This window comes from Centroberyx affinis, unplaced genomic scaffold (genome assembly GCF_046629955.1).
Source record: "Centroberyx affinis isolate AG114_WGS23_722 - 3 ecotype Tasmania unplaced genomic scaffold, CSIRO-AGI_Caff_v1 ptg001567l_1, whole genome shotgun sequence".
Classification (NCBI taxonomy): Eukaryota; Metazoa; Chordata; class Actinopteri; order Beryciformes; family Berycidae; genus Centroberyx; species Centroberyx affinis.
In genome coordinates, this window is record NW_027280018.1 from 33,979 (window position 1) to 45,304 (window position 11,326).

Consider the following 11,326-nt stretch of genomic DNA (forward strand, 5'->3'; position numbering starts at 1 on the left):
TTGCTCGAGTTAATGTTGACATTTTGCATTCTTCTCGCTCACTCGCACATGCTTTCGATGCGCACTCCAGGAGCGTTTGTGTGTGTTGTATATGTGTGTGTTGTGACGTGTGTGTGTGTGTGTGTGTGTGTTGCCCCCCTTATGACCCCACTTCGCTTTTTTCTTATAACTCCCGCGGGGATCTGCACAATCCTCATCCCGCCTTTCCTCATCCTCTGTTAGGGAAGAGACGCCTCTGTGAATGGACAAAATATCTTGTAAAATTATACAGTTGGGGTCCAGTTTCAGCCAGGAAAACCTCACTTGATCCTTCACACAAGAGAGAGCTATAGGCTGATCTGTATTCAGGGTGGAACAGCAGTGCATTTTAAACCGTCTTGCTGAGCTTGGTTTTCTGATTGCTTCATCATCTCCTGATTTCAGTGTGAGCATGGCCCTGTTCATGTTAGTGTAAAGCACGGTGCGGACTGTATTGATTTTAACAAGCGAGAGACTGTAATGTAATTTTCACGGTTTATGGAGTGTTATTCCAGGAGATCATTCATACGGGATAAAGGATCTCTATAATTTTCCTCAAATTACTGCTTGTAGCCTGGATGTAAAACATGATCATCTACACTTCATCTTACATGAGCACACAATCCACTCCCAAAAACATAACACATTGTTAGGCTAGGAGATTGCTATTATCACAAAAGTTTGAGGTTTTTTACTCTTCCAGATAAAAATTCTGGACATATTGATGCTGGATTAAAATGATGGATGCCGTCGGTGATAATTACAATTACAACACCCCCGAAACGAATCCAATAGGGCTTTAAATAGAGCATAGTGATTCCACAGACATCCTCTCCCTCTGCCTCTAGACAGAGTGACCCCTCCTCCCCGGGTCTATGTGACGGGCCTTTTAATTGTCTCATTCAGATAACATGTCATTGCAGGGTTGGGACCGCGCGGCGACATCTGCTAATCATCTGTCCAACGCCCGTTCACACATTTTCGTCCATCCAGCCGGGGGATCTGATTGCCTCCTGGTGCCCTCCGTCTCGCCCTGATTCATTCTCACCTTCTATCTGTATCCATGTCTTTCATTCTCACCCGCTTTCACACTCCCATTCTCCTCCTGTGGCACTCTCACACTCTCCCACCCTTTTCAATTTCAATCTCAACATCGCTTTCCATTTCTGCTCCGTCTTCGCCGTATCTCGGCATGTGACTGTACGGCCTATTATTCTTCCTCTCTCTCTCTCTCGATCCCACTCTCTCTCTCTCTCTCTCTCCCTCTCTCCCTCTCGTCTTTCTGTTTTTGACAGGCTAATCAGCCGGTGCGATGCTGTGCTCTCTCGGCGATCGGTGCGGTGTGACCCACGGCCTCGTAATCAAGCGGAGACACTCCTTAGCACATTCGATGTCCTAAAACACTTGTTTCTCTCTCTCTGTATCACTGGTCCGCCGCTGCCTCTGTCATTCCGTGTCCAGGGTGCTTCAGCAAAAGCAAAAGCATTTACAGACAACGATCATCATTATGTCGCTTTCCGCCGCCGTCGCGTCTTTCATTCTCTGCCTCCGCTTCTCACAACCTGGAAGAGCTTGAATTGAGGGCTTGTGTATGTGATTGTACGTGTTCTGCTTACTGTGTGTGTGTGTGTGTGCGTGTTGTGCATCTCCACTGTGGATGGATGGAAAAGGAAATAAAACTGATGACTGACATTATTGGCGGAGATGCAGGTGTTGGTGTGATGCCGCCCCCCCTGGCCCCTTCCTGCATAAATGTATTAGCCGTGTATTCCTGCTCTCCTCTGGGCTATCTCCACTGAGTCCGCAATTATGTGTGCATGTTTGTGTCTGTGTGCAGATGCTCGTATGTGTTTATGAGTGTGTTTGTTTGCGAGTGCATGTGTACAATGATGCATGGAGGTATGCGCTATAAAGGGTAAAGTGGAGGGTTAGTGTGATAGTCGATGGATGAACGAGTGGTTAGTTCATCAACCCCAGCAGATTGAGAGCTGAAAGAGTGAGAGAGAGAGAGAGAGCTTTACTTGACAACACTGGCGAGGCAGAGATGAAGGAGGCACAGCGAAGCGGTTTGATAACATTGCACTCCAGGCTCACTGCCCAGAGAGTTGTGTTGTTTTGTCCTCGGGGATGTCCTCCACTCCACTATACTACCGAGCTCCATATGGCACTGTAGCAGAACAGAATGGAGTTTATTATTTATTTGCCTTGTGTAAGTATGTGTGTGTGTGTGTGTGTGTGCGTGTGTCCTAAATGAGGTCAAATGACGGAACTGGCAAAGCATGAAAAACCACAACTGTGTGTGTTTCATGGAGCGGTATACTGTACAGCAGTAGATGATTTCCAATGAATACAGAGAAGGTGAGTCGGAGCCACAGTGCAGGCAGGACTGGTATATTTCCTCGGGGTCAAGGACGTGGAGTGGCTTCTTTCTCTCTCCGCACCTCTAATCTTCATTGTGCTGTTTCCTCTCACCTCCATTTATCAGCGGTGCCTCAGAGTGGCTCTCTCCCGCGTGATAAATTACACCGGCCACAGTGTATCATTGTGGTCGAATCACCATTACCACGCTCTCCCACGGCAGAGAATAGGCAAGGGGCTACTTTATGGCCGTACCAACTTTTGCTGGGAGTTTTTTCCTCACCGCTATCGCAAATTATTTTTTACACGCTGTGTGGTTGCCGGTAAGAGATGGGATCGATTAACATGCGGTCTAGCATCCATTTCTGCTTTTACCCCTCGGCAGAATGCTTCACCTGAATTACTGATGAGTTCATGCCACATGCTGATGTGATTTAGAGTACATGGAAGACACACTATACTGTATGTGTGTGTGTCTATATGTCGTCCTGTGAGTGTAATATTTGAATGGGAACGAAAGCATATGTACAGGCTGAAATTAATTTGCTGTCACAATGTATTTGAGTCCGTGAATCTCTCTCTCTTACTTTGTTCTGTCCACTTCAGCCCTCCCAATTTCCTTATGCTGTGTGTTTTCGTCAAACTAGACTGCTTTCTCTCATTATCATTGGTTAGTTTATGTATTATTCATCAGGTCCCCACGACTGCAAGTATACGCTCAGGCCCTCCACTAACCATCGGCCCCAGTGGGGAGAGTCTCCTCCATCATTAGCTTCGCCTATGGCCGGTGTGACTCTCCTGAGCCACGGATGCTAATACGGCAGTGATGAGGTTAGGTACACAACAACCCCGCTCGTCTCTGGAACTGTAGGGGAGAGCTGAACCATAGCATTTGTTACAGCTGCTGTTCCTGCATTAATCTAAAGGCAGCATGGTTGAAGGATGGAACCTAATCACCAGATCACGTCCATCATCTTCCTCCTCCTCTGGCTGGAAGTGCGGCAGCGGCAGCGGTCCCTAATTGCCAATCAGGGATAACTAGAGTGCTGCAGCGAGCAGCCACTACAGAAAAAGACACGAGAGACCGTATAAAGGAGAGTGGAACCTGGCCAAGACGAGTACAGGAAGTTAGTCTATTAGCGAGAGAGTGGGTATGGGGAATGAAATCTCAGTCAGGTGGTTTTTGTTCTGTGCGCTGTATTGTGCAGGGCTGCACTATGTCTCTTTGAAGTGCAGTGGAGGATGAGACCCTAACAAGAGCGGTCCTTCCCTCCATACACACCTAATGATATGAGGCATTTGATGTCTTTATGTACAGCAGACTCTGAACTACAACCATATTCACTGTGATGCAATCCTTTCACACAGGTTCTAGCACTCTCTCTGTGTATGAATGTGTGTGTGTGTGTGTGCTGCATCATTACAGGGAATTACTGTGAAGACCCCTGAAGATAAACACACACACACACACACACACACACACACACAGACACACACACAAACACGTACACTCGGGAGATAAATTCTTGAGGAAAGCAACACACTGGCCCAGTCCAATCTGTCCAACTAGTTGTGCACATGCACCATGATTCACAGGGCTGCCATTATGTGCTCCATGTCAGCTAGAGTGTAAAGGGCATTAGTGTGATCATCACCTTCTGTGTTACATCACACCAATGCCAGACTTCAGGGGCCAGGCTTTGTTACAGAGTTGAAAGCTGCACTAGGAAAAGTTTTTTATGTGAAAATACTCCTGTCTTAGCCTAAATCAGAAAGTGGGGCAGAAAAGAGCGTCCCATCCCCACTAATTGAGACGCTGTAGATTCGCTCTGTCCGCCCAAATTAAAGAGAAAACTGGATTTGCCAACATTAGATCTTTTGTCTCTCTCTTCTCTTTGGTTTCCTTTGGTATGAAGCATCACAGACCAGACGGGTTGGGAAACATGAGTGTGCTGTGTGAAGTTTCCTGATTTCTGGGTATTGATGTCCTTAACTTTCCAACTGTTGCCTCTCGTTGCCATTTGAGGCAGCCAACGTGCAAAATTGCCTAGTGCAGCTTTAAAAGACGCGCTGACTCACCTGGATAATATAACCCAGATCAGTGTATGAGATCAAAATGGTCTGTAGCGAACGATCACTCCCCGCATTGTGCAATAAACTGTATGTGTATCTGACCTGGAACCGCTCACCCGGAAAAGGCAGGACAAGTCATCCTTACAAAAGCAAAGGCGATTGCAAAATGCAGCGGAAAGGATTCAGGAGGGGTTTTTCACGCTAGCTTGATCTACACTGTTAATCACATGAGGAGGAACATTGTGTTCTCTGCCTGCTATTCTTGATGAAGCTAATAACACTGAGGGATTAATATCCACATCTCCTATTGCAAACAGGAGACGGTGCTGGTTGCGGGGAGTAGGTGGAAGGAGATTGTGAGGCAACCGCCATGTTGATGGTTAACATTGACATTATGGGAATTATGCATGGGCGTCCACGTATTGCCCGGAAAAGCTTAATAAGAGCTCATTATCTATTCTATTAAGCGGAGAGATGCACATGGAGCATGCTTTATCTCTCTCCCCTTTACTCTCTCATTTATACACACACACATACACACACACACACACACACACACACACACACACTTTGTATTAGCGTTCAACTGGTATGGGTTTTTGAAGGATACTGATACTGATTAAAGCTCACAATACCTGATATTTTGTGCTGGTATTGTGTGCATTTAAATTTGAACATTTTTGTGCCAATTACAAGGATTCCCCTATACTTTATTCTTTGCTGAGTGGAAAAACCTCTGAAACAGGACGCTAAAACTCTCCATTGAAAACCATATTAATGAGATTCTTTTAGATGGGTTAGCAGCTCAGACTGAGTGAGGCAGGTTTCATTGCAGGTTTTACAGACTGACTCGGATGAAGCTGGTCCAGTAAAATCATATTTTATATTGGCAACAATATTGGCCCGATATGTCAGGAAACGGATATATCGGACTAGCTGTACTTTGTTTTCTTTGTGCCTTTATCATTCTCTAAGATAGGTGCTGAGTTTTCTGCCTAAAGGTAAACTATGTTTCATGAGGACCTCCTGATCCGTCATATATTGACTGTGGAGTCCTGCAGGCTTTTTCCTCTTCCAAATCAGTCAATACTCTACCGCACTGAGAACATGCTTTTGTGTCTTTCTGATTGGAAAGAGCCGAGCTGGGTCCATATGTGTTCAGTGTGAAGCGCAGAAACATTTTAGCTGTGATTGAACACAACAGAGCTCTGGTGCTTCACACTTCAAAGGCTTTCGTAGATTGGCTGTCATTGGGTCGACAGCTGGCAGATGAAAACCCCTTCAGCCGGTGTATGACAGCATATATGACAACTGAGCAACATGGTCTCCGACAGTATTTCACAGAAATCGCTGCAAAATATAAGGCTTTGCTGAAAAGCAGAACATGGCTGATGAATTCCTGCTAAACCTTTATGATTTTCATTTTTAGGCTTCTACAACTGTGATTTATGAGCAGAAAGCATACCATGACGCCAGCACACTTTGAACATGAAGCTGTGATGTCAGTATATCAGGCCTCTATTCTTTCAAGGACTGTGAATCATGAGGGCTGGGTCATTGCTGAGCTGTTAATTAAAGTCCATAACATAATGGTGTGGCACGATCCTATGTAATCGAGTTAATTACCACTGATAGCGCGACTGTTCACATGCCGCCCACGCATACAAAGAGGTTCAGAGTTCACACACACACCTACACTGCCAGCATGGAGCTCTCTCTGGAGAGTGCTGCTCAGGCAGCGTGGGACGTCACTTTTGCTGCATGTATTGAACACCTTTAATTTAGGATGAAAGTGGCTTTGAGGGAGGGATTACGAATTCTGTAATCACTAATATATCAGCCACTCATTTTTGCCATTTAGGCTACAGTGTGACATAATTAAGATGGGATCTACTGTGTACAGTTGACCTGCACACAGTCACAGAGATGCCTAAGCAATAGCTAGTGAATATTGAAAATTTGTAACTTATCAATTTATGGAATGTTTGATTGCATCGAGCTGCCAATTAAAACACAGAATAGCCATGTGGGAGGATGAGGGATGCGTTCTACTCACTTTCACACACATTTCTGCCATCTAATCCCCTGAAGTCTATTGTCTATTTCCCCTTCACTCCTCTCCTCCTCTTCTGCCTTCTCTCCACTCCTCACTCGGGACTCACAGAGCTCCAGGATTAGATTAGCTATCATTTATAGCAGGCCTGGGAGGCTGTGAAGAGCAGACTCCATCAGTTGGGGAGATAATGGTGCTTTATGATAGATCCTGGCTAATGAAATGCCACTGTCTGTAATGAGATCAGTGAAAAGTGAGCTTTTGACCCTCTGAAAAGGGCGGGCAGCTTGTTGAGAATATCTACCGAGGAGGTTTCTGATATCTGAAATTCTGCCCTCTTTCTCTGCGGTCCCGTTCAGGACGTTTTCTGCTGTTCGCGTCGCATCGAGGAGATTTCACAGGTTTTCTCGAGTAAATCTGTGACTACAAAATATCTCGCAACACCACAGTAACACAGTGGCAAACAGTGGCAAGCAGTGGAAATGCCAAAATGCTAATGCCAACATTTACCAGAGGCTGGGAGGTGGGGCTGTTCAAACAGTGGGAGGTGTGTAAGATGGAGAAGGGGATTACTCATTCTCACTGTGCCTGGGAGGTCCATGCATCTGTACAACATCAAAAACACACTGTATAGCTCCAAACGATAGCTATCATGTTGAATGTAGACTTTGAAAAGCTGTGCCTGTAAGGTCAAATGTTTTACCAAGATAAAAACCAAGAGTCTAATCAAAACCAAGATCGATTCTCTAACTGGATTATATGGCCTGAACCGAAGAACCTGCTTTTTTTTTCTTCACCTAACTGAGCTTTTACTCATAGCTTTGTTGTACATTTCAGGCGATATAATGACATGATTTTTTTCATTATCTCCTCTGTCCTCCTCTTCCCCACTCTACTTTGCAGGTCATCGCTCCTCCCCTGTTCCCCTCCTCATTCCCCTCCTCTCTTTTCTCTCTCAATGAGTTGTATGACAGCGTAATGCATCTGAGAGCCGTTATCTCTCCCCTTCTCATCATCCCGGGTAGCTGAGCCACATCGGCGAGTCTCTGGAGAGGGGTCAGGGGTCAGCCGAAGTCATCTGTAGCTTCAGGAGAACGCAGAGAAGTTATATACGCTACTGACGCGTTTTCATTTACACCTTCTCCTCTCTCCGCTTTTCTTCTCTGCTGTCACTCCCGGGGGGGAAACAGCGTGTGCTTGCTTCCCCTTCAAACTGTGTGTTTTGAATCTGCTGGAGTGCACAATTAAAAAAAAACAACATTTAATTGGTCTCTTGCGTTTCCTCATGTGTTTTGGTTATCCAGCTTAAGGATGTACCAGAGTGTTATTATATGTGCTTCGCCCCTGGCTATTTCATCTTGATGTTTACATGTGTGGTGGCTCATATTCTGAGTTTTGTTTGTGTGCTTACAGCTTCACTATAAACAAATGTGACATAGAGCAGACCCACCTGGCTGGAGATACCTGCTATTATCATGTGATGGGATTAAGGCTGTAAGGACAGAAATGAATGTGAAACATCTTTTAGATTCTGCAAATATATGCACCATTCACACAGGAGATTTCTAGCTTGATGCAGCCTGCCTGCCTGTCACTGACAAGGGAGACAGCGGAGGAAGAACCAAAATGGCTGGTATCTTCTTTCCCCTCCCTTTTAATAACATTTCTATTACTGTTGAGAGAAGTCATTTCCGTGGCTAATCTCCTTTTGAAAAGGATAGAGAGAAGTCACAGAGAGCAATATACTTTTTAGAGTTTTCTTTAATTGAGGAGTCATGGCAGGATTAAATTTGATTTGGTTCAGGGGAGCAGCCGGTCCTGGTGAGGCGACAAAGGAAATTGATTTTGTGCCCCAGATCCTTTCCCGCGGCTCCTGGCTGGCGCTCGGATGGCACGGCACGGTGCCATGTTAGGGCGGGCCGGGATACAATGCAGCTTCATACATCTCTTTATCTCTCTGCGTGTGATACGTAGGTGGCTTGAGAGTCTTGCTGTCTTGAGGGAAGCACGTGGGAGACAGGGGAAGAGAGAGAGAGAGAGCGGGAACAGCGGGTAGAAAACGACGTCTCAGTTTTAATGGGTTTATTTAGCGTAGCTTTGTAAAATAATCCAGCGTGTCAGTCCGGGGTCGACGCTCGCTCTCTCACTATATACCCATGATGCTCTAAATGTGGAGAGCAGCAGAAAGAGAACATAGTCACGCTTTATGCGCTTTACACTAACTGAACTCCCGGGTCATCATCACCTCAACCCCCCTGGATGAAGCTTTTCACTGGTCAGATGGCCGGAGGATAGGCCTACTTTGAATTTCAACCATGCTGAGTGCGCCTTTTAGAGCTACTGAGCCTCGGGGAACATTGGCAGTCACCTCTGAGCAACTTGGCATGCTCTTAATATCATGGCCAGTGGTCACTTGGGGCAGTGAATGTGCTAAGCTGACCTTTTGCTTCTAATTAAAGCTGGTTTTGTGTGGCCAGATGTAGCACAGCAGCCCATCCAGTGGAGAGGGGCTGATAGCCTGAAGCTGTTGTTCCTCCACCAGCGCGTTGCATTCACTGTCACCTCTTTCACCACAGTGTTAGCTACTTTACAAATGTGTGAAGCCCCGACACCCCGGGGTGCGCTGCATGGGCCGGTGTCCCGCAGGAACGTCAAGTGCTCTTCAGCCGTCCACCAAAAACACTGATCCAGTATGTGCTTGAACACAGAGACACAGAGAGAGTGGGGAACTGTGTACGGCCACACAAACACACGTACCTAAACACACACATGTTGGCACTCTTGGGTCATTGTGGCTCTGCTTGTCTTTCCATTAACTTCTTTCACATCATTGGGAGCTGTGAATTGGAAAGCTGGTCTCCCTCTCTCTAGAGGCTCAAAACAAACCGTGGAGTAGTTTGTGATCAGTGTGGTTGCTGCAGCCACACTCCCTGACACTGCTGCTGGACGTTATGGTAAAATGGTCACTGGATGAATTATGGACCTTGCCAATGTATCATTAAAACCTCCCAGAAAATAATTACCTCTTGTAATTTAGAAAGTGGAGAAACCTGACCAACAAAGAACCATTTAAGCACTTGTGAAAATGGCTTTGTTTTCGCTGATGCAGCTGGTCCTTTTGGTTAGCTGCAGTTCATAGATCAAGAGTAGCCTGCTCATTTTTTTCCCTCTATAATGGAAAAACAGCTGAAATGTCTTTCTGTGAGGGCTAATGTGTACTGGCCTTTTCTATAAATGGTTATAGAATATCATGATTGAATGAGACATTTGCTAACATGAGAAATGGCAGAGAAAAAGCTCCTTATATAATTCATTCTGAATGGAAAACTTTCACCCCACTCTGTTCCTCTCCTTTATCAAATAGATCTGCAAAGATTGCAAAACGTCTCCTTGAGTCAGAATTCTTGCCTTTCACATAGTTGCTTTTGACTTGTTAGGGAGACAAATTTTGGGAGAGTAAAGCTGCTTTTTGTGGTAAATAACTTGTCATTATCCTTGTAAATATACCGAACAATGAAAATGCATTACCAGTTATTAGTGCTGGGAAGATTAAAGGACGCACCGCCGTCTCCACATTTCAAGGCTTCTGAGGTACTTTTTCAAATAAATTGGAAGCCTCTGGTTGTGTTCAATCTCCATAAAATGAATATCAAATATGTCAAAAATGAAAAATAAACAAGCACACCTAACAAGAGTCTGAGGTATTACACACTATCAAGACAGAAATAGCGTAGGACCACACATTTGAAAACATCAGTGTATGTCCTATAATTTGTTTTTCAGCGATAACGTGTGACTCAAGCTAGAATGTAAGCAAACACACCATCCTTACCTTGAGAACATAATATGATATGGCATCCGGTCATACGGTTCCTCCACGCAGCTCTGTGTGTGTGTGTGTGTGTGTGTGTGTGTGATTAGTAAAACTGCGCCCTGTTGCAGGATAAAGCAGAGCGTCTGGTCAGTGCAGTCTGATAGGGAAACTATGTGGAGCTGCTCCAGCACCGCTGATGGTGGTCATGCTATTTCTTGGCTCTCCAAGGAGTCAGTGGGGGGAGATTGCTTTTAAGAGTCCTCACACATTTTACAAAGCTGTCACCGGCGGGAGTGTTGACAGCTGATCAGTCTGTGGGAGTGGGGGGTTCAGAGAAGCAGAGAGCGCTGGGACAGTCAGAGAGACAGAGGGTGGATCGACTCTCTCTCTCCCGCCACATGATTGCACTGATTCCTCTCGTTATCCTACTCCAGAATGTTGAAATGGAAAATGTGCTGTCACTCTGACCCTCTTTCCACCACGTGTTAACGTGTCCTGGGTGATCAGATTGTAGGCATAATTGTGCGTAAAATCCAGGTATAAAAGCACCAAAAATGCATTGAAGATCCAATCATCCAAACTACCTGTTGGATGATTTCATTTAATTTATTTAGAGGAATTTGCCTTGCATGTAAGAGCACTGAATCAGACATTTACAGACATTTGACAAATACAACATTTAAAGGACCCATATTCTACACTCTCCAGTGTTTTATTTTATGTCTTGAGGTCCATTAAAAGCTGTTTGTGTGGTGTCATGTACCAAAAACACTCTTAAACCATTTTTACATGTTCATTTTCCAGCATCTCTCTGAACCTTACCAAGAACAGGCTGTTTCTGTTGCTGTGTCTTTAAGGCTCATTAATATTAACAACCCTTCTGTTCTGATTCGCTCACCGTTTCAAGAGTGAAACGTGAGACAGCACAGCACGGGCAGAACAGGCAGCGCCAGGTAGGGAAAACTGTCTGGTAATAAACAATGATAACCGCTCAACCGCTTTGAAAAAAC